The following is a 24308-nucleotide window of genomic DNA, read 5'->3' on the forward strand; positions in this document are numbered from 1 at the left end:
ATTTCTGGTAACTCAGCAGAGACCCACTCCTCAGTTCTCCCAATAGTTTGGGGATTGTCTAAACTCCCTAGTACATTTATTTCTGCCTGTGTTACCCACAGAAGAGTCCAGTCTCTGCAATCAGAATCTTAATTAAGCTGGGTACACTGGTACACAACTGTAATTCCAACACACAGGAGGCTGAGGCAGGAGAATTGTGAGTTCGAGTCCAGCCTGGACTACAAAGCCATGTCTCAAAAAGCAAACAAACAGAATGAACTGCCCATGGTAGTGTCTCTTGACAGCAGTAATTTTAAAAACAATTGTGACTAGAGAAGTGAATGTTCCTACATTTCTACTGACGTTCCCTACAGTCCACAGGAAGAGAAGGGCAGCAAGGAAAGGAGTTAAAAATGCATGAAAGTGATAGAAGTTTGAATGCTGGATCACTGAAAGATGTTCCAATTTGACTTTTCTGCCTGATGGTTTTTGTTTACCATCTATCTTCCCTCCTAGGCTGTCAATATCATAAGATACACAGGCAGGTAGTGAACATTAAGAGGTAGGGTGTGTATCTCTCAATAATGTCAATGATTATCACTTACAGAGCGACTACTGAGAGTAGCCATTTTACACGTATTTTCTCACCCCTCTATAGAGTCTAGGTTTTGTTACCTTTTTTTCATATATAAAGAGACTGAGTCTCAAAGAGGTCAAATAAAGCCAAAGCAAGTGTCTGAGTCATTATAGAAACTCAAGGACACTGAGTTCAAGTCCATGATGCAGTCTCTAATACAGCTCATTTGGTCAGTTTTCAGGGTTCAGTGTCTCTTCAGATAACCACAAAGCTCCTCACAGCAGTGCAAGTGTCCAGGAAACCCACAGCTTCTCCAGCATCTTCCTCCATCCATAGGAAATACTTTCAAAAGCATTTTTGGGCTGCATCTGTACATGAAAATACTCCTTCCCTGGGGAGCTTCTCCTCTCCATACATGGCATCACACCTGGAAGTAGGGGAGAAAACCTGTATGCATCCTACTGCAGGCTGAGAATGCATGGGTGCCCTGCCAACTCAAATCTAAGGACACCCACAGAAATCTTCCATGCAGAAATCATCTCAGAGAAAACTTACTTTGCTCAAGGTAGTTTACACTTTCAAACTCAATTTGAAAAAAAAAAAAGGTGCCAATCTGGCACTTAAACAACGAAAGACAGGAATGTAAACAGGTCGTGAGAAAGAGAGGGTAGTTTTGGGAGGGGGAGGGTAAAGGAGGATGAATATGGTTGATCTATTTTCTCTACATTTTTGAATATGGACTACTGAAACCTGTTGAAGTCATTTTAAGAAGGAAGAGGGGAAAGAAGGGGAATAATGGAAGAGATGGTGGAAATGTTGCAAAAAAAACCACTTATGACTAACATACACTAATAAAAACATTTCAAAATAAATTTTTGAAAAAGCCAATCTGGACTGGAGGCATGGCTTGAGTGGTAAAGCTTCTTCCTATCAAGTGTGAGGCCCTGAGTTCAAATCCCATACCCCTGGGGGGAAAAAAACAACGCGACACAAAAGGAATTGGTTGATTCTGTCAATTTATTATTCATCTATTCATGTATTCAATCAACATCCTTTTATATATATGGCCTTGACGACATATGAGATACTATGCTAGAAGATCCCTTGAAATGACGTAATTTTATCCCTCCATTCACTGCAGTAAAACAAAGAAGGTTGAAATATGTTGTTTTGTAGTAAAAGCATTTGGGGTAGTTAAATCCTTCTTGTACACAGTTCATTTCTTGTAGAAACATATGGATTAAGCATAATCATAGAAATACATATATCTCCAACTTGGATGTGACTCATCACCATCTTAATTGATAAGTAAGTGTCCTTTGGCTGCATATAATATCACCCTACTTAAAAACACACCCACGGTATCTGACATGAGAGCTAATATTTGAATTTAACCTATCACCTCTTTGTTTTCTGATGCTTCTGAAATTCTGATGCCAATTTTATTAACCAAATTTTACTTTCATCCTGTTCTGTTTATTAGAGCACAGACACTGATACAAAGAAAAAAAAATGCCAATTTCCAGCAGATTTTAAGTGAGATATTTTTGCTGGGGCCACTTTAAACAAAGACCAGTTTTCCCTGACCTTTTACCCAGCTGTCCTTGTGAGATGGAATCAAACTCCAGTTGATGATTCATTATAGATTCAAGTCCAGGTGGAGAATAAACCCAAGCACAGGCTCAAACTTCATTATCATTATGCCTGTAAGGAAAAGCCGATGCAGTTCAAGGTCTATTGAAAAGGTTGTACTCACCTATAAAAATTTAGCTTTTGGCTGAAATACTGCATGTGAGTTTCTAGTCCATAAGTATTTTAAGATCAGGGAAACACAATTATGTGCTCCTAAGTTAAATGACTGTTAAGTGGCAGCAAATTGGATTTTGATAGTTTAAAACTTTTTGCCAAAAGCTTAGGAGGCATTTCAATGTTTAAAAATACAGTGGAAATATAGTGTAGCAATTAGAGTCAAGGAAGAAATTGAGATGTCGATTTAAATCCAGTTTCTTACCTGTACCACTTCCTTTACTATGGGCAACACTTTGTAATAGTTCTGGGCTGGTGTTTCATGGACGATGGTGATATTTGCCACCTTCTCCTCATTCTCCAACTACTGGGGATTGAACCCAGGGCCTCGCACATACTAGGTAAGTGCTCTAACACTGTATTACGCCCCCAGCCCTTTTGTTTGTATATTGTTTTTTGGTTTTTTTTTTTTTTTTTGAGACAGTGTCTCACCACTACCTTTGACCAGCTGACTTTGAGCCTGTGCTTCTCCTACCTCTATCTCACCTGGGATTACAGGTACTTACCACCACACCTAGCTTGTTATTTACCTCTTCTCAGAAGGTGTCAGGAAGCCAATTTAATGACTCCACTTCTCTTTTTAAGTTCAAGCAATGTATTCTTCCAAGGTAGGAGACCAACAAAAATTACATCCTTTCATCTCAGGTCCTCTGTGTTGATAAAGATTCAGCCCAGCCAACCTAACAGGAAATGGAAAGCCTTGATGTCACACACTTCCCCACAAATTTAAACCCCAAAAGGACTTCTTTTAGTGAGGTTATACCTCAGAAAGAGTTTGCTGACCTGGGTTTGAAATTTATCTCCAATTTTTCAGATGTGTGGACTGTTTTCTTGTACATGATGATTATTGTTTAGGAAAGAAGAATGAGAGAATAGGCGTAAGGCACCTGGTGCATAGTACACAGTCCTTGGTAGCTGCAGCCGGTTGGAACTCCCACACCACACCCAGTGGAACTTTCAGACCATAAGAGTCACTGGCAAGCCTTGCAAATCTCCCTTCCCACCAACCCCAACTTTGAGGAGGCCTCCCAATGCAGGAAAATTAAGTTCATACAAGTCGGAGATGAAGACCTTGTCACCCACAAGAAGAAAAGCAAAAACCCTGATTTGGATTGGGGAAATAAACTCAGAAAAATTTTGGGGAAGATACTCCAGAAATGAAGGGCAATTTTTATATCCTAGCAATATAATGGCAAGATTTTCCAATCAGTAGCCCGATTTTCCTTTTCTTAAATAATTAGTTTTCTTAATGATTTCTACTATGAATTGGCTTGTTTAATGAAAACACAATGTGCAATTCTGTATTTCTTAATAACACTCAGAGGAGCAATAATAATAATCAAAGCTTGGAAAGCTTGTTAAGACTAATACCCCAATGTGGTTAAATGCATTAAAATGCCTTAGTGAAGCATATTCACTATTGATCCTGTTCACAGTTTCAGCTTTTGCAGAGGGTCCATTAGGATACAGCATGTTACCAATGCAAATTAGTCCCCAATGTGCAGCTCTCCTCCATTTAAAACGGGCTCTGAAACTGACACTGAAATATGCTGGAAATTGCTGAGTAATCATAGCCTTTTTTATTCTTCTTTCCATGTTTTATAAAATTTACTTATACAGGGTTGTTAATGTTTATTAACCAAGTTGGTTAATAAGGATATAATAAAATATATTTTCATGAATCTTACAAAAATTATTTTATCTTCCTCTTTGGAGTCCCAATTCAGATGAATAGCAGACACTATACCAAGTTAGATACAAATAAAATGTATATGACTGAATCTTCAAGTTCTAAAATTTTGTTGAAGGAAAGAAAATATCCTGGAAATTGTAGAACCAATCTCTTCCTACAAGCAATTACTTTGGTTTCATACCCCAGTGAGCAGCCAATCAGAAATATTTTAAAGTATTTTCTGCTACACAGTATTAGTAAGGTATGTTTTTAACTCAGTAGCTTTTTTTTAATGAAGGTGAAATTTGTATAACATAAAATTAATCACTAAAAGTGTACAATTTTCAAAAAAAAAAGTGTACAGGGCTGGAGATGTAGCTCAGTGGTTAAGTGTTTGCCTAGCATGTACAAGGCCCTGAGTTTACCCCCAGTACCACAGAAAAATAAAGTACACAATTCGGTGGCATTTAGTTTATTCACAGTGTTATGCAGTCAGTGCCTCTGTCTCCTTCCAAAACATTTTCACCACCCCCAAAGAAACCCCCATACACATTAAGCACCCCCTTCCATCTGACCCACCCCAGGCTCAGATAACCATCAAGATTTGGTTGCTTTGAAACACACTTGATTAAGAATTATCTATGCCATCACCTTGGGAAAAGTAATAATGAACTAGAACAATTAATAAATATGGAGATTCCTGGGCCTCTGTCTAAAGAGGCCAATACAATCAGTCCTGGAGGCCATTTCTCCAGATCTGTCCACACACTGAGGAACTTTCTCTGCCCTAGCCTAATGGGGTGGCAGATGTGAAGTGAAGGCCACTTTGAGATGCTGCCTCTAATAAAGATGGCAAGACAGGTGCACAGGAGAGTCGGGCCCTATCAGAGGAGGTTTTGGAAAGCCATGTAGTGTGTTGTACACTGGAGCAGAGACACACGCAGAAAGCAAACTGCTAGTGGGAAGGGAGGAAGGGAGAGAGGTAGGGAAGGACTAAGAGCGTTTATTCAATATGCTTTGAGCAATTTTTTTTTAACTTGAGCCATGCCCCTAGCTCTTTTGCTTTTAATTTGCTTTCCTTGGATAGCCTCAAACCTTGATCCTCCTACCTCTGCCTCCCAAGTAGCTGGGATTTCAGGCATGCACCACCATACCCAACCCTGGGATCAGCTTTTGACAGAGGGAATTCTGATTGTTCATTTTGTCAGGGGGAAAGAAGGAGAAGACAGGTGCCAATGGAGGCAGGTGGTGAATTTGATAGAGGGAGGTAAGGTGTTTTGTTTTGTTTTGTTTTTGACTGTTATCTGCAGATATCTTTGTAGGATAAGTCGTGACTCCTTGCTAAGAGTGGGTGTGGGTATGTGGGAGAGGGTGTGTTTCCTTACAGGAGCAAAACAAAGAGATAGGAAGCTGCAGAGAAAGAGCAGGAGCTTTCTAGACAAACACAGCAAGTCTGCAGGGCTGTGCTGAGTTGGAGTTGAGGGGATTGTTCTGAGTATGAGGCAGTACCAGTTCTGCTGGCTGTGTCCTTCACTCTGGGTTCATCCCCTCGGTGTAGTCAGACAAAGCAGGTGTGAGCGTCATTCATAGCCTGGATTGTGCCAGAAAAAGAGATGAGTAAGGGCAAGAAGGCATTTGCAAGAACAAAATTGCAGACTCTCTCAAGAGGTAAGAATGACAGGAACTGATAAAGTAAAATATTCCTTTTATGCAGGGAAAAATTTTAATGGCCCTTAAAATGTACTTATGAAAAATATAGTTCATGTAAGAGTTAGCACAATTAAATTTAAAAAAAAAGAAAGATGCTCTAGCAAGTGAAGGCTTTGCTTACTTATTTTCAAAATACCAACTAAACCTAGTTTCTTCTTATAAAGGAGTCATGTTGATTTTATCTGTCCAGCTTCCATTTACTCTTTGTATCTGAGCCTCCCCACCACCACCCTTCCCTATACACATGCAAGGAGAGACCCATCCAGGACCAAGCTTCCCTTAATGTCTCAGGAATTTCTTCATAATTCCTCTAGGCTCGGAGAGATACCTATTGATTCTGTTTATTAAATAGATAAGAGTAAACAACTTACTAAGTACTTATTTAAGTCCCAATAATTTACTGTTTTAAAAATGCACAATTTGCAAAAATGAATAATTTCATAAAAATTCTCAGGCATGTTACTTACCTAGCTAATAATCAAAGAGTAAGACCTGTAGTTGGAGTCAGATCAGATGAGTGTTGTAAGGAAATGTAAGCCCCAAAGTGACAACGTGGAGAGGAGTGATGTGGCCAAGAGATTATTTATTGCCGGGTGGGAGAGAGAGAGAGAGAGAGAGAGAGAGAGAGAGAGAGAGAGAGGCTTAAATAACCCCTCAGTGGGACTCAGTATGATCTGATTGGTTAGGATCTTATGGTTCATGCTGATTGGAGGTTGGGGCAGAAGGAGGATTCAAGCTAGACTTGAGGCAAGACCATGACCCTGGAAAACAGAAGCTTAAGGGTGCAGTAAGAACTGAAACCTGTTAGTGCCATAATTGCCAACAAGTGTCACCAACTGGACCACTTGCACTTAAATTTAGTTCCTCTACTCTCTAAAAGTGAAGAGAATGTAGCTTATTGCTCTAGGGTGGGGGTGTAAGTGATTTCTAGAAAAAAATTTATAAAAAGAGAGATTAGTCTTCTAGGCCCTTCACTCACACAGATCTTTTCTAAGGTTTGGGGAGAACCCCTAACAATGTGTTCACGTACTGCTTTAGAAAATTTGCAAAAGTGATATATTTTTGTTATAGTTTGGTAATGCTCCTACATTATCCATGTAGAAAATTCTCCCTTCAGACTTCTTCTGCAGTTTAGTGGAGTTTGAGTGGTTGCACACGTTTTGGGGACCCAGGCAGAAGGAAGATCAACAGGAGACATACTTTTACTGCGTATATGTATATGACACAGTCACTACTGAATTGTTAATGCCAGTCATCCTACTGTAGGAGTGGCTTCTAGAAGTGTTTTTACTGCCCACTGTGCCATCTTAGCTGGCATCATGACATAAAAGTTCAGGGTCAAGCTGGAGATGGAGCTCAGTGGTAGGGTGCTTGCCTAGCAGGCACAAGACTCTGGATTCAAGCCTCAGCACCACAAAAGAAAAAGAAAAATGCAAGCCAGGTGGGGTGGCTCATGTCTGTAATCTTAGCTATTCAGGAGGCAGAGATCAGAAGGATCACCGTTCAAAGCCAGCCTGGGTAAATAGTTCAAGAGATCCTATCTCAAAAAACCCTATCACAAAAAATTGGGCTGGTGGAGTGGCTCAAGGTGAAGGCCCTGAGTTCAAGCCCCAGTACCACAAAAAAAAAAAAAAAAAGAAAGAAAAAATGGAGAGTTACAGGTTGTGTCACTGCTAGTTTGTGGAGAGTTCTTCTAATCAGATGTTCAAAATTTTAAGTGAGGGGCTGGTGGAGTGGCTCAAGCATTTGAGCACCTGCCTGGCGAGCATGAGGCCCTGAGTTTAAACCTCAGTACCACCAAAAAAAAAAAAAAATTTCAGTGAAAGATTCAGTTCTCATAGTATCTAATCAAATTTGAAATTCTCTCCTGTTAAAAATACTTGATAATAATATATATGCAAAATAAATGGAACATACTTCTTTATCGTTCCTTTTAACAGTCATTACATGAAATAGATTTGATCAAACTTCCTTCTTTTGTAGCATATAAACCTTCAGCAATGCCACAGAGAATCTATCTCCATGAGGGGTTGAGTGTTTTACTCATCCCAGTTACCAGTAAAACCTTCAGTCACATGTACTAGAAGACTTAATTACCTTTCTTTGTTCCTCATGGAAAATGATTTTTTAAAGTTGCTATCATATGAAGAGAAAAATCAAGGCATGCAACAAAAATACGTAGGAAAGAAATTATTACAGGTGTACATCAGACAGATAATTAGTAATAGATATTACATTGCTTTTCTGTGTTATGTGGTATTTATGGTATTTATCACATATTTAAATTATAATTTGTTAAAATTTCTTTTCAAAATCTAAATACACAGTTTCATAACCACGTTTTTAGATACTTTTTCATAAAGAAGGTCTATAAAATTATGTAACCATAATCATACCTAACCTGACCTACCTCTAGGTCAAGCATCCCTTAAGAAAAATATCTTTTCTGTGATATACCCTAGAAGGATCAGAAAAACAAATTCTAATCCTTAATCTCTGCCAACTTGTGCATCCAAAACAATTCAGACAGGTTATGAAATAGCTTTCTAGAGAAAACAGCACTCAGAATGCAACTAATGAACCAAACCTATGCAATGACTTCAGTGAAGAGAGGAGCAGGTGGGATTCCTGACATCCAGGTGGATGCTCATCCTGAGGACCAAGCTTTCCAGAGGTAACATTGTTTTCTTGACTCCTCCCAAACTAAACAGTCTAAGAGGTAATTTTAGCACTGCTTTTTAAATAAAGGAACCAACTCCACCTCCCTGAAATAGTATATCTACATAAAAATAAAGAGCACAGTTGCCTAGCCATTATTATTCAGCGGTAAGTAGTAGGTAGATAATGGATGGATGGATAGATGGATAGATAGATAGAATGATGGATGGATGGGTGGGTGGATGAATGGATGAATAAACACACACATACAGAGTTCTGGAGAGAATTTGGGCAGATGGTAAATGCTCTGGTCTTATATGGAATTAAACATTTTCTCCCAATTCATTGAGATTCCATAGTATGTATCTCTCAACTCAAAACAAGCAAAAGTTTTGAAGAGGAAGGTGAAAAGGATCATGGGAGAAGATGGGTAGGAAGAAGCAGACAGCTGGAGGTGGGGGGTGACAGGGGCAGTAAGCACAGACAGAGCAGGTGTTGGGGAAAGCTGGTAAAGCAACTAGGGAGGTGGCCCCAGTCAGTCTGCTCAGAGCCTGGCCTGAACAGATCTGCATGTAGATTTCAGGTGGTGCCACAGAAGGAGCAGCTTGACCCTGCATCATCATCCAGAGAATTTCTAGTGGCCAATACAGCAGCCAGGATCTATGTCTGTGCTCCTCGATCCAGGGTCTTTCATTGTCTCAAGTCCTCACTGTATAGACCTAAAATTTGTCCTTCTCCTTGCTCTCAAGTTTATCTGGGGTCTCCCCTTTAAAGAGTGACCACATAAACATCAGGAAAGGTGACAGTGTCTGTTTGTAAAGTGAAGAGCAGAGTGGAATGTGGGAAGGAAGTGGAAAGTGGCCAGCTGCTATTAGTCTGAGCAGGCACAGAAAATGGAGGTGAGAGAGAGGGTATGGAGGGACAAAATGAAAGGCATTCACATACCAGTGTTCTTAGGGCTCCTACTGAAGCCACCCTTAGTTGATACAGATGTCATAACTTTCCAGGTTGTTCTCTACCAGTCCTAGAGAGAAAATTCTGTCCTTTGTAATTTTCTATACATTCATTTGCTGTTGCCTCAATTCTTTATTAACATCTTGTTTCTGGCCCCTGGAATTGGGAAGAAGAAATGCCAGTGGGGACATTGCCTTCCCTAGCTCTGGTACAGTCTTCCCCTGATCTCTCAAGCAGTTCTGGGCTCATGTAACAGAGAAAGAGAGGAAAGGTTCACTAAAGCCACCCTCTCTCAATTTGAGATCAGTGTCTGAAATCAACAGTTTGCTGCATGATTATATGACATTTGACTTAGGGGTAAAATAAATTTCTATCAATTAGTAGAAAATTCGTATAAGCCATACAAATCACAGGGCAATGGAGAAGGGCAGGGAGAAGGTCTAAAGGAATGATGAAAGCGGTTTCAATATGCAGCCCTTGTGTGTGAGAGGAGCCAGCCCAGAAATGAAGCTGGCACTGTGGAAGTCAGAGTGGAGAAAAGGGAGCAAATAACTGATGACAAACGATCCTCAAGTCTGCCTTGTTGTGGAATTTCTGCTAAGTAAATAAAACATATGTCCATATTATTTAAATCAACTCAACTCAGAGGCTCTACAACCTGGACTATGAACAATCTTTACTCAATGCCTTTCAAACAGTCTGTGGCAATAAATTAGCAGGTCATGAAATCATTTGCACAGCTTAAAACTAGCATCGTTTTAAAATGCAAGGAAAAAGAACAGAAAAAATGGAATGGAGCATAGGAGAGTACATCATGCAATAAGAGATTAAGTATCTTTTCCTGAAATTTTGTTTCTGTTTTGTGTTTTGTACAAGAAGCTACAGTTCTCTCCATAGTAACAAAATATTTCTCTTTTACTTATTTTTAATGTCTGATGTATTTGCAAAGCTGTACAAATTCCTATGCAAACAGATGTCTTACTCCTAATTTCTGAAGCTATTTAGCTCTGAGAATTATGTTAACAGAACTGATTTTTTTTTTCTCCTGGTTCTAAAGCGTTCTGTTAGGAGACAGCTGAGTATTTTCACCATGAAGCATATTCACTGAACTTTATTCTAAAACTCCTCCTGCTAGCCAAGCTTTCTATGCTAAGACGACCACGAGTACTTGATCTAATGTTTCTAGCAATAATCTACTAGTAACACACCTAACAGAATTTTGCACTCACTTTTGAAAGATGATATTGCAGGCATTTTCCAATCTCTCTTCACTTTATTGTCAGGGAAAGATCTTAGTGACATGAAGCATTCCAAATTAAGGGGCTTTTGAAAGTTGTATAAGTGCAAATGTCCTTATGAATGCTTTCTGCTGCAAAGAACTGGAAAAAAAATAAAGAGATTTGATTATTTCAGCCGACAAGTTGTCCAGAAGTGGACAGTTCAGGGTGCATTTTGGGACAGTTACTCAAAATGACACCTTTTGTATTTTTCACCCTGCCATCATTTTGACTTCTTATACAGTCATCTTATCACCTCATTGTTACAGAAAGTTCAGTGCAGTTTCCAGCAAGTTTTCCTTAGTTACTTTCAAGACAAGAAGAAAGGTTTAGAGACCAAAGAGTTTTTCAAAAAAGTCTCTGTGTTTTTAACAAGGAAGAAAAATTTTTCTTAGCTACCTTCTACTCTCTGCTGATAAGTGTTACTTTACATCTTTTCAGCCAGAATTGACCACTTGCCAAACCCTGGCAAAGACCTGTGAGATCCGTTCCTTGGATTCCCTAAGAAATCTTCCCTGACTTAAGACTTAGAGTCTGAACAAAATCAGGACTCTCTTTCCTAGAGGAAAAGTGGCAGAAGCATGAACAAACAACAGTGCCTTTCATACTGCCTTCCTCCTCTCACTCTGCCTGCAAAACTGGCCTCATCAGAGTAAGCTACACATCTTTTGCGATAGCTTTTGGGAAAATAGGCCACCAATGTGCTTTCTCCACACTGGATGAAAGAAAAAGGAAACTGAGGTAGCAGAGATGGGGGACTTGACTCTCTTAAACCTTTGCTTCAGCAAGAAAGGCTTTAACTTACGACTTTTTATGCCAAATGCACCCTACAGTGAGCTTAAAGATGCACACACCACTGAACACTCAGGATCAAGAGTCCATTAGAATAAATGGTTGAGGATATTTCAGAGTTTGTTTTTATTTTCTACACATCCATATTTAAAAGAAAAAAAAAAAGAAAAGACACATGAAGTGAAGACTAAGTCAGTTACTCAATTAGGTGCATTCACCTTGATGTGCCTTGCCATTACATATCTTTTGGTTTTCCTTTTTTATTTGCAGTACTGGGACTTAAACTCAGGGTTTCACACTTGCTAGGCAGGTGCTCTACCTCTTTAGCCATGCCTGCAGCCTGTGTCTCACCATTAAATCAATTCATTACTCAGAATGAATGCCATAAATTCCTGAGGGTATTCAAAAGTACTACGTGAACACTGAAAATCTTGTTTAGCTGTTCTTATAGAAGCTAGCTCCTTATGAGCCTGTGCTTAAAATATGCTAAAGACTCTACCAGAAAACTCTTACATCTGATAAACATTGTAAGCAAAATAGCAGGATACAAAAACAACGTACAGAAATTAGTAGCTTTTCTACACATCAACAAGGAACATACAGGGAAAGAAATCAGGAAAACAATCCCAGTCATAGTAGTCTCAAAAAAACTAAAATAAATACCTAGAAATAAACCTAACCAAGGAGGTGAAAGACCTTTACAATTAAAACTATAAAACAATAAAGAAAGAACTTGAAGAAGACACTAGAAGATAGACCTCTCATGTTCATGGATCGATATTATAAAAATGGCTATATTATTGAAAGTGATTTGCAGATTCAATGCAATCCCCATCAAAATTCCCATGATATTCTTCACAGAACAAGAAAAAGCAATCCTAAAATTCATATGGAAGCCATCTCAGGCAAAAAGAGCAATGCTGGGGGTATCGTGGTACCTGACCTTAAGTTCTACTACAGAGCCATAGTAGCAAGATATCATAGCACTCAAACAAAAATAGATACACAGACCAATAGAATAGAATAGGGGACCCACAAGTAAACCCATCCAGCTATAGCCATTTAATTTTCCACAAAGATGCCAAAGACATTATATTGGAGAAAAGACAGGCTCTTTAAAAACGGTTAAAGAAAACCATATATCCACATGTATAAGACTGAAACTAGACTCCTACCTCTCCAATTTGAAGTGGAGCAAAGATCTTAATGTAAGCTCTGGATCTGTGAAACTACTAGAGGAAAACATAGGGGAAATAATTCAAGATAAAGGCCTAGGTAATGATTTTCTAAATAGGACTCTAATAGCTCAGGAAATAATAGTGAGAATTGACAAATGGGATTGCATCAAACTAAAAAGCTTCTGTACTGCAAAAGAAATAATTACCAGAGTGAAGAGACAGCCTACATAATGGGAGAAAAATCTTTGCCAGTTAATCCAACAGGGAATTAATATCCAGAATATATATAGAAGTCAAAAATTAAACACCAAAAGAACAAAAAATTCCATCAATAAACAAGCAAAGGAGAGGTTGGTGGAAAGGCTCAAGTGGTAGAATGCCTGCCTAGCAAGTTTGAGGCTATGAGTTCAAACCCCAGTACTGCCAAAATAAAAAACAAAACCACCAACAATCCGGCCTCATGCCTATAATCCTAGCTACTCAGGAGGCAGAGATCAGAATGATATCTGTTCGAAGACATCCCTGGAAAATAAATTCAGAAGACCCTATCTCGAAAAAACCCAACACAAAACAGAGCCATTGGAGTGACTCAAGTGGTAGAGTGCCTGCCTAGCAAGTGTGAGGCCCTGAGTTCAAACCCCAGTATGGCCCGAAAAAAAACAACAAGCAGATGAACTGAAAAGAAACTTCTCCAAAAAAAGAAATACAAATGGCCAATAAACTTATGAAGAAATGTTCAATATCCTTAGCATTCAGGGTAATGTAAATCAAAACTAGACTGAGATCCTATTTCACCCCCTAATCAGAATGGCTATCATCAAGAAAAGAAAAACCAACAGATGCTGGTGAGGATGAGGGGGAACCTCTATACACTTTTGGTAGGAATATAAATTAGAGCAGCCACTATGGAAATCAGTATAGAGGATCCTCAAAACATCTAAAAATAGAACTATAATATGATCCTGCTATGCCTTTCCTGGGTATATACCCAATGGAATCAAAGTCAGCATGCAGTAGAGATATCAGCCATGTTTATTGTGGTACTACTCACAGTAACCAAATTATGGTATCAGTCTAGATGCCCATCAACAAATGAATAGATAAAGAATATGTGGTATATATACATGATAGATTTTTATTCGGCCATAAAGAAATATGAAATCATGTCATACACAGAAAAATGGATGGAACTAGAGATCACCTTGTTACATGAACTAAGTCAGACTCAGATAAATATGTTTTTTTCCCTATGTGGAATCTATATTTTTAAAAGACATGAAAGTAGAAGGAAGACTTGTTGGGAAGAGGCAGGAGATGGGGAAAATAGGGCAAGAGAGGGTAATGGGGGTGGTGACTATGATTAAAGTATGTTATATACATGTATAAAAATGTCCCAATTAATATATGATAATAAAAATAAACTAGCTTCTTCAGTTTTTGGTGGATCATAGCTATTTTATTAAAACTGAATACCAGCCTTATCAGCATTCAACTAATCAAATTATCAGACAAGTTTTCTATTCTAAATACAACCCTCTTACAGGTGTTCCTATATTGCAAAGAACGCTGGGAAGCTACTATGTGGTACAATATTAGCCTAACTCATTTAATGTTGAACTTGCTTTGCACTAAGGTGCTCATGGTGATAGATATTATGTATTTATAAGGGCCAATAGATACAGGTCACTTACTTCAGAGAGTGGTACAGTGGACATTTTCCAAGCATGTTCTTATTTAATTCTCAGAACAAGTCTGGGAACTAGGCATTACTTTCAAAATTTTATATATGAGGTAACTTCTTAGGAAGATTAAGTAAATGTTCCATGGTTATTTTTTATCTTAAATTTTAAAATAACGTATTTTAAGTTGTCAGATATTTTGAGGTCATTGTTATAATGTTCGGTTAGGTTGAACCAGGTACTTTACATTTGCTGAAGTCTATGGATATTAGACCGACAATTCACTTTGCTATTAGAGACTATTAGAGTTATTTGGTTAAAAACAAAGGAAATGGATTCTGGATAACTTATGCAAAACTGAAACATATTGGAGGGGCATGAAGTGGTTCACAGAGTCAGAGGTGAACAGCTGAATCATTGGAAGAATAAGAAATAGAATAAGTCCTAGTGTGTAGATTGCAAAAATGAGTGGGCCAGTTTCTTCAGAAAAAATCACCACAAGGGTGATCAGCTCCAATCATTTCCAGTTCACATGACTTAAGATTCAAATTTATGAAGTTGAATCTCATTGTCCTAGATTGGGTTATGTGCCTTACTGTTTTTCAGGGGAAGACAGGGATCTTGATTATTGGTACAAAATAGAGGATGTGTACTTCCCCTAGGGAAAAAGAAAGTGCTATATCCAGAAAATGGAGGAGTGGATACTGGGCTGGCAAAAACAAAAGATGTCCCCAACAGTACATGACAGAGCTGAGATTCATGCCTAAACCACTCCAACATCCTTTGCTCTTAACCATTTTCCTGCCCTCCCCATCCATGGGTAAAATAATCTCAGTGGAGCAAAATGAGATCAATATATAGGAATTATCACACAAAGCTAGGCACTGCTGTGTACAAATTCAATGATAACATCAGCAATCACAGAAGGGACTTGAGAAAGTCTTTTGCAGGTCTTGCTGATGGTTTTGGTGCCTTGTGTGCTGGGCTCCAATGTACCATGGCTGGCTTGTTGGGCAGCCCTGATAGCAACCAGACTGGTGTAATCAACCAAACCTGGGATCACGAGTTGCCTCAGTTCTCAGTGCAATTGCAGAAGTATGTACTTCCTATTTCCAGCAGGCTGACGTCAAGACACTAACATTGTTGTTGCTATCAGAATCACCCAGAAGTTTCATTTGTGGTTTACTATTCCAATATTAGCTCTGGGAAACAAAATATCAACTTATGTTTTTAAAATTCTAAGTTCCTTTTATGAAGTAAAGATTTATTTGTTCATGGGATTTCCATGGTTTCAATGTATGTATAAAAAGACAACTTGGGCTATAAAATTTTGGTTTTGAAGTTAAAGGTGTTTCAAATTGTAATGTGGCCATCTGAAAATCATTTTGCTATTTTAATATTTCTTTGTCCTTTGAAGCTATGCGGCATATTATTTTTAAAGTTCTGAAGGCTTCATTTGGTACAATGAAATCAGGCTTCTTTCTTTATATTAAAATATTGTATGTGTTTTAGCACAGCTTGATCTTATCGAATGAAATAAAATAACAAGGCTCTAGAAAAAAAGAAAGAAAGGGAAGGACAGAGAGAAGATGGAAGGGAAGGTAAAATAATATCAGAGTTCTTCATTACCTTTTATTGAGGACATAGAGTGAGGAACAGTCTATACATATAGTCTTAGTAGATGGCAAAGATAATTACTGCTAGAAATACATGAAGGAAATTAAAGGATAAAGGGGAAAGGAAACCAGGCCATTGTTCAATGGAATGGGCTCTGGCAGTGTTGTACTGAAGACTTAAATAGGTGGCAAGTTGTTATTTTAAGAAGGGTCTCTGAAAGTTTGGTTAGACTTATCCAGCTGCGGAGCTCAGGCTGTTGTTCTACATCTAGACTGCAGGGGCTCCAATCCAGAGCTACAGTTTTATAGCTGTATGACCAAAATAAAACAATACCACAAATTACCTCCATGAGCCCTTTTTCTCCTATGTGCAATAGATATAATAAAACCACCTACTACATAGTTTTATGAATGGGGGGGTGAGAGAGAGAGAGAGAGAAATTTCTAAGGTACTGAACTTATACTATTATATTTCAGCATACGATACTATGGGATCAGTTCAATTATGTTGTAGGAACAATACCTTTTGTCACAGGGAAAGATTTGTTACAAAACAGTATACAGAACATGAGTCTAACTTTATTTTTTAAGATATATATCTAAGATCTATGAGTATAGTTCAGTTGTACAGTAATTGCTCAGCATTTGCAAGGCCCTGGGTTCAATCCCCAGCACAGAACGAAAGAAAGAAAGAGAGAAAGAAAGAAAGAAGGAAGGAAGAAAGAAAAAAGAAAAGAAAAGGAAGGGAAGAAAGGAAGGAAGGAGGGATGAAGGGAGGAAGGGAGGGAGGAAGGAAGAAGGAAGGAGAGAAGGTGATATCTATATCCATATCTAGAAGGGAAAGATATACCTATATTCATATCTATATGCATATTTGTAAATATGTATGTTAACAAAGGACTTACAGACAATTTAGTGTTTATGGTAGTTTCACTGAGTGATAGAGTTATCTCTGAGTGATTGGATGATGTTATAGTTTGAATATGAATTGTCCCCCTACAGGCGCACGTATTAAATGCTTAGTCCCCAGCTGGTAGCACTATTTGTGAAGATTCTGGAAGCATTTGGAGGTGGAGCCAAGTTGAAGGAAGTGATCACTGGGGACATGCCTTTGAAGATTATGCTGGTCCCCAGTCCCTTTTTCACACTCGGCTTCCTGTCTGTCAACAGGTGAACAATTTTCACTGCTACATGTTCCCACTGCCATGAGTCTCTGCCCAAGTGCATAGGGTCAAGTGACCACGGACTGAACCCTTTGAAACCATGAGCCAAAATAAATCCTTCCTCTTAAACTGTTTATGTCAAATATTTTGTCATAACAACAACAAAAATAACTAATACAGATTATATGTGGTATTTATTTATTGTTTTCTTCCATATTGTTCAACTTTTACCAAATGAACCTAATGAATCTGACTGATTTTATACTAAATGCACTGTAAACGCAGGCAGTATCTTTTCTTTTGAAACAAGATCTCACTTATGTAGCCCAAGGTAGCCTCAAACTCACTATGTAGCCTAGGTTGCCTTCAAATTCACAATCCTCCAGCCTCTGACTCCTGAGTGCTAGGATTACTGGCACAAGCCACCACACATGGCACAGCCAGTATTTTTTTAAAAGTGGCTCTCTCTAACAAATTTGAAATCAAGTAGAAAAAGGCCTTTTTGTTATAATGACCAAGATCAAAGAGAAACCATCTGGGTTGCAGAGGAACAAAAACATCTCTGAGGCTCAGTCCAGGTATCTGCAGGGAAAGGAAAATGACATGGGACTCAGATTCGAATGTGTGTTTAGATCTTCACTATAAGATAATAATTGTATGACCCTCCCTAAGCAACTCGACATCGGTGACCTTTAGTTCATTTATAAATTCAGACTGCTTGATGCCTGATATTGGGGGTCACACACATGAAGGGCCTAGAGAGTTAGGCACACAGGAAGAGATCAATAATGAGACCTCTATCTTACAAACCACCCATTTATCATCTTCCTTACTCATTATATGAAAAAAATAAAAAAAGTTTTATATAGCTTCCTGCCATAAAATGGAAATTGAGTAAACTCATGAATGTAATAAATAACTCGGTAATTCTATTTCCTTTTATTAGTGTACAAATCCAAAGGGCAAGAATAAACTCCATTTTTAATAGACTATTTCTAGCTGGTCTTTATTATAACTATTTATGTGATTTAAAAACTTATTAAAGGCAAACCAAGTCTCTATTTAGGAGAAGAATAATTTAACTCGAAAAGTAAAATGATAGCAACTATATGATTTATTATGGGCCCCCCACCTTCACATGTCAGATACTACTTTCAGGTCTCATGCCTATGCAATCCCCTTTACCTAAATAAGTGGGAAGAAACAAAGAGGAAAGAAGTCACTTTAGTGTTACCTGGTGGCAAATCCCATTATTATCAGAAGCTGTATTCCTTAAATTTAATATATAGATGGGGTGTGTTACTCACCAGGTCAGGAGTAGGACCTGTAATTCTGAATTTCTTTCCTACTTCTCTGTGAGCTAGGGGATCAAACCCAGGGCCTCACACTAGCCATACACTCATACACTGTACCACAGAACTATGTCCTCAGCTCCTGTGTTTCTAGCAAGCTCCTAGGTAATACCAGGGCAGCTGGTCACCACTCCCTAGTGGGCCTAGATCAATTTAGTGAACTACAACCATCACTTTTAAAAAATAAAGTAGATGAGATTTTTTTTCAGTCACAGAAAGAGGATTTTATTTAGTAACACTTTCCTTTGGATTCACTTAAACTGGATCACAATAAGAAATGTGTATTTTTTGTAAGTCATGGTCAAAAAGTTTTGAAAAACACTGACTTATGTGATAAGGCAGAAAGCTAAAATAACTTATTGTGGGGGGAGTGTGCCAAGCAATGTATGCACATGTGAGTAAATATAAAAACGATAAAAAAAAAAATCTTGTTTCTAAGTGTTAATCTTAAAGTAGAATTCTCAAGCAGCTTTTTATGCACTGCCTCAATCAATTTGCCCAGTGCTTACACTTGTTAGATCAGCATTGTATTTCTGAAGATGGAAAATTCACTGAGTATTCACTTAGAAAATAAAAAAGTAGTAGCACCAGTCTGGAAACCCCAGTATAGCCCAAACAAAATAAGCAGAAGAATATATTCAGTGCACAATTAATATTCAGTGAAAGATAACTCTCAAGTCTTAAAAAAAAAAAAAAACCAACAAACCCACAGGGACAAAAAACAAATGCAAACCACTCAAAAGAAAATTACTCCAGAGGAAAAAAATCCAACAATAGAACATGAATCAGTGAACAACAAAATGCATCTCAAATTCTGTTTCCTCTTCTGTGTGCAGTGACCCAGACCACTGACATAAATCAAAGGTCTGACCTGCCATTTCTCTCCCTAAGTAATAATTTCCAAATAACACCAATGACCGTCAATTGGGTTTTGAAAAACAACACAAGCACACATTCCCCACCCTTCCATTCTTTATCTAAATGACTCTTTAAAACACACACACACACACACACACACGCACATGCACACGCACACACACACAGAGAGAGAGAGAGAGAGAGAGAGAGAGAGAGAGAGAGAGAGAGAGAGCCTGCAGGTACACATGCAAGATTAAAGTGCAGCAACAGAAACTTGATATTGCCTGGTCTGCTCAGAGATCGATTCACTTAATCAACCTACCCAGTTCACAGTAGTCATAAAGCATCAAAGATTTTGTTTGTTTGCTCAGTAATTAGGAAAACTGCTCTACACTTAGCTCACCCAGCTGTCACTAAGGGCCATTTCTCACTGCATTGCACCATGATAACAATGCATAGTGATAATTGTACCATGACAGAGTCATGGTACAATCCAAGTAGCGGATGTCCAGTTTGTGAAAGCGTGACCAAATCAGTCTGATAGATATATATGTTGGTAATGTGTTCTTCCCACAGACTACATGCAGTAGTTTTAGGGCTGGAGGAGACCTGTGTATCACACAGTTTGAACTCTTCATCTTACTCATGAGAAAATATGTGATGAAGTGGCCCACTGGCGTTGAGTCCAGGCTGTCCCTGTTCAGTCTAGTCCCTATCATCATGTCCATGTGTCCATGAGGCTGGCCCTGTGTTCTCCAGTCTGCAATTCTAACTTTCTCAGAGATGGAATGGGAAAATCTAAACACGTGGTATATGGGCACATGCCATGTGCCAGATCTCGCAGAAAGAACAACAGCAGTGAAGAATGTTATAGTGACACTGTAAAGATATAAAGGCATATGCAGGGAGTCATATCTATATGACTCCATGTCTATAGACATGATCCAATATTATATAATATATAGTGTAAATATTATAAAGTATAATGCATAAAATTAAATTATATGTATTGTAGCCATATATGTAGATCAAAGTAAGATTTGAAAACTTCAGATTCAGCCAAAAATCATTACCACCCAACTGAAATTTCACCAGCTTGTCCCATGTTTTCTAGTCACAAAAATGTTGCTGGCAGCTACTCGGAAGAATTTGTAAGCGTGACTTCATGTCCCAGTTTTACTATTTTCTAACTAAGTGACCTTGAGTACCTTCCCCAACCCCCCTGATCATCCATGGCTTAAGCAAGTGTGACAGTGCCTAAGATGGACTCCAACATGAGTGCAGTCAAGGCCAAGTGACTAAAGAACAAGTCACATCAGCTCCCTAGACCTCACTGTCTTGGCTGGTAAAATTAGGATAGCGGTAGAGCCAGTGTCATACCATTGCTATGAAAATTAAATAAGATAATGGTGCTTTCCACACTGAAGGCATGTTAGTTATTATATGAAAGTTTTAGATGAACTATAAAGTGCTAGGCTAAAGCGGTAAGTGCTTGTCTAGCAAGTGTGAGACCCTGAGTTCAAAACCTAAAAATAATAAAATAAAATAAAATGCTAGGTAAAAGTGAAATTACATTAAATAGTACAACTAAACTCCGTCTAGAGAGTATTGGAACCAGAAGTATCTGAGGTGCTGTATATCCACGTGGCACCTTCAAATCTTAAAGGTCCAAAGGCATGGCTCTGCTGTGGCTAGAATGTCATCTACCTTCCACTAAATGTATTTTCTTCTTTGAGACCTTTCATTTTCTCTATTTCTTTTTCTTTTTTGCTATAGTGGGGATTGAACTCAAGACCAAGAGCTCTACCACTTAAAGCTTGCATACCCCCCACCCAGTCCTTTTGCTCTTAGTTTATTTTTCAGATAGGGTGTCATGCCAGCTTTGCTCCAGCTAGACTTGAGCTACAAACCATGATCCTTCTATCTCCACCTCCTGAGTAGTTAGGACCAGAGGCTGGGACCACCATACATCAACATATCCAGCTATTTTTGCTTTTTTTGAGACAGTGTCTCCCAATATAGCCAGGCTGGCTTTGAACTCTCTATGTAGCCCATGATGGTCTTAAACTCTCAATCATTCTGCTTTTGCCTTCCAAGTGCAGGATTATAGGCACGTATGCCACTATGTCTGGTTACTTCTTTTTAATGTTTATTTTATTATTTTATTTATCTACTGGTGCTAGGGATGGAACCCAAGTCCACAAGCATGTTAAGCACAGGCTCCAGGACTGAGCTATAGATGGTCCTCTGTATTTCTTTTTCACATCACTTGTCAAAACCTACTATCTTTAAAACAAAAAAAAAAGGAGCATAAGTTTTTATTGGATACCTGATCGTTTTTGAGTCTTGGCAATTAAGCCTAGTGTCTCTAAGGCCCAATGTAACTGTTAGCCCTGTGTATACATACACACACACACACACACACACACACATATAAAGTCAAAAAAAGTGGGAGAATGCCCATTGTTGCTATCTTAGATAACATTTATTCTTCCTATTTTTTAAAGCAGTAGAATAGCTTTCCCCACTTGTGGATGATAGGTCTCAGCTTCAAAATAAGTTAGGACATCAGAACAATTTGGAAGTCAACAGGTTCTTGAATAGAAGGGATAGAAATACCTACCAGAATTTGAATTTTCTAATAGAAGACCATGTTTCTTTGGGGGATGTGTGTGTGTGTGTGTGTGTGTGTGAGGTGGTGGTGGTGGTGTTACTGGGGATTGAATCTAGTACTCTACCACTTCAGCTATGCCCCCGGTCTGTTGGGTTTTTGTCTGTTTTTTGAGACAGGGTCTTGCTACCTCTGCCCAGCTGGCCTCAACCTCGAGATCCTCCTGCCTATGCCTCCTGAATAGCTAGGATTACAGGTATGGAATCCATACATGGATCCCATTTCTTTTAATAGTTCAATTCAGGTAAATAACCTTTTGGATACTTTATTTTTATTTTATTCATTCAAATGATTATTTCAAAAATAACCACTTTTTTGTTAGAATTTACCCTGTTTCTGTGAACCCAATACTTTAGGCTTTTGTTTTGTTTTTGCAGCACTGGATTTTGAACTCAGGACCTCACACTTGCTACGTAGAAGTTCTACCACTTGAGCCACTCTGCCAACCCAATGCAATAACTCGTATGTGAAGGATCTCAAGCATAAAATCTCATTTGGTGAAAGAAAATGAGCATAACTAAAATACTAGCATTCCTAATTCAGACTTGGTAAGCAAGGATGGGCTTAAATCTGCAAAATGACTTCCCATGCTTTTAAATGATCAGCTTGACGATCTCTGAAATACAAGAGGAGGAGGACAAGGAGGAGGAAGGGCAACAATAATTTTGTTTCAAAGGGTAGGAAGAGGCAAATGAGTCAGGTAAAAGCTTCCAATACAGTAATCCTAATGACCCTCCTGTGCCTGTCTCATACTAGAGTTTCACATTTTCTAAGCACCATTCTGACTAAGTGCTGTTCTGAAAGCAGCTGCATTTGTTGTTTAATATTGATGAACTTGAATTTGGAGCTGCTAGTACTCTATCTTTCTCTATGCATAGGGCACACATAAATGATTAAAGCAAAGCAACCCGAAACCTGATATTGTCGGTCTTCCCTGGGATCAAATTCATTGATCAGCCCACTAAGGTCACTGACCTTGGTTTCCCAGGGTCTGGCCACTACTATGATTAATTGATCTCCTCTCTCATTTCACTCATTTAATTTGAAAGGGGGTAGTAAAAATATTTTCAACGAGTTGACCTGTAAACAGTTGTACTTAGCTTATTACATCTGCTAAAACACACAGTAACGGTAGCAAGAAGCATCGGTGTTGGCTAAGGGTGAGCAAAGACACAATAGGTTTCTTATACCTCTTCCTCACGTTATTCAACATGTTACCTCAAATTTAATCCTCCCCCTACAATTCTCTACACTAATCTAACCTTAAAAGTTATACAGAGCATATTGAAAGAATATGCTGGTAGAAACAGAGACATAGTTGGGTTTCTGTAGAGGAAATAATTTTAAAATGTTTAAAACATCCTGGTCATCAATTGAGCAGCCTAAGACATACATCATTTGAGGGCTGTGGGGCATGATTGTGGGTGGCTGGACCCTCAGCACTTGGGAAACTGAAGCAGGAGAATCTTGAGTTCAAGGCCAATCTGGGCTACATAGTAAGAAACTCAAAAACAAACAAACAAAACCCTGCAGGGCTAAAAATTGTCTGTTTTAAGTTTCCTGCAAATAATATTGCCTGGTGATAGTGCAGAGGTGAACACAGACAGAATAATGTGTACAAACTCATTCGTTTTTATTGTAGTGATCAAATGATCAAAGAAGTAATCTTTTCTAAGCAGCTGGATGCTGAGTATCTTCAAGACAGTGAAAATTATTAAAACGGATTCTAAATTTTTAACAACTGCTTCAGGGGCAAGGGCTCTAATTTGTAGCATGTACTGGTTTTGGGGGGGTAAATGCACCTACCATGACTGATTTCACGTGACCAACATAAAGTCACTGAACACAGTTAGGAAGAGATACGCTCTGATACCCGTGGGGTTTTTTTGTTTTGTTTTGCAGTACTGGGTTTGAACTGGCCTTACACTTGTTCCAGCTCTAACACTCTTATGTAGTAAGTACTTACTCCAGATAGAATCTTCTAGATTTCACAAATGAAAATCTGGGATGCCTAGATTTCAGATGAACTATAAATAATTATTTTAGTGTAAGTATTTCCATACAATATTTCAAACATACTTATACTAAAATATTTGAAATTCTAACTTAAGTGGGCATTCTGGGTTTTATCTGACAATCTTAATACAAATATTAGAGACATAAATAACCTCCAGAATCTAACTAATAGGAAAATGTGCTAATGGAATTTAAGCATTCATTACCTTTCATAGGAACATAATTTACATTTTATGTTTATAAAATTTTATTTTTAATAGTGACTATTAGACAACTGTATCACAAGATTTGTGAAAATTTGTCAGCTTTGGCAAGGCAGGTGTAGCTCAGTACTGATGTTATACTTAAAT

The 24308-nt window shown here is 38.4% G+C and overlaps 1 long non-coding RNA gene across 2 annotated transcripts in view; it reads right to left on the reverse strand.

The window, feature by feature from the left end:
* Window positions 1-1539: 1539 nt before the first annotated feature.
* LOC141423334 (uncharacterized) overlaps window positions 1540-24308 on the reverse strand; it is a 31090-nt gene continuing 8321 nt past the window's right edge. Inside the window, exons 3-6 of one of the 2 annotated variants that reach the window (XR_012448114.1) lie at window positions 10586-10735; window positions 5544-5625; window positions 2893-3042; window positions 1540-2260 (exon numbers count right to left, since the gene is read on the reverse strand). This is a non-coding gene — a long non-coding RNA (uncharacterized lncRNA). The remainder of the gene's footprint in view (window positions 2261-2892; window positions 3043-5543; window positions 5626-10585; window positions 10736-24308) is intronic. The other variant, XR_012448113.1, reaches the window with a different exon arrangement.

This window comes from Castor canadensis, chromosome 1, assembly GCF_047511655.1.
Source record: "Castor canadensis chromosome 1, mCasCan1.hap1v2, whole genome shotgun sequence".
NCBI lineage: Eukaryota > Metazoa > Chordata > Mammalia > Rodentia > Castoridae > Castor > Castor canadensis.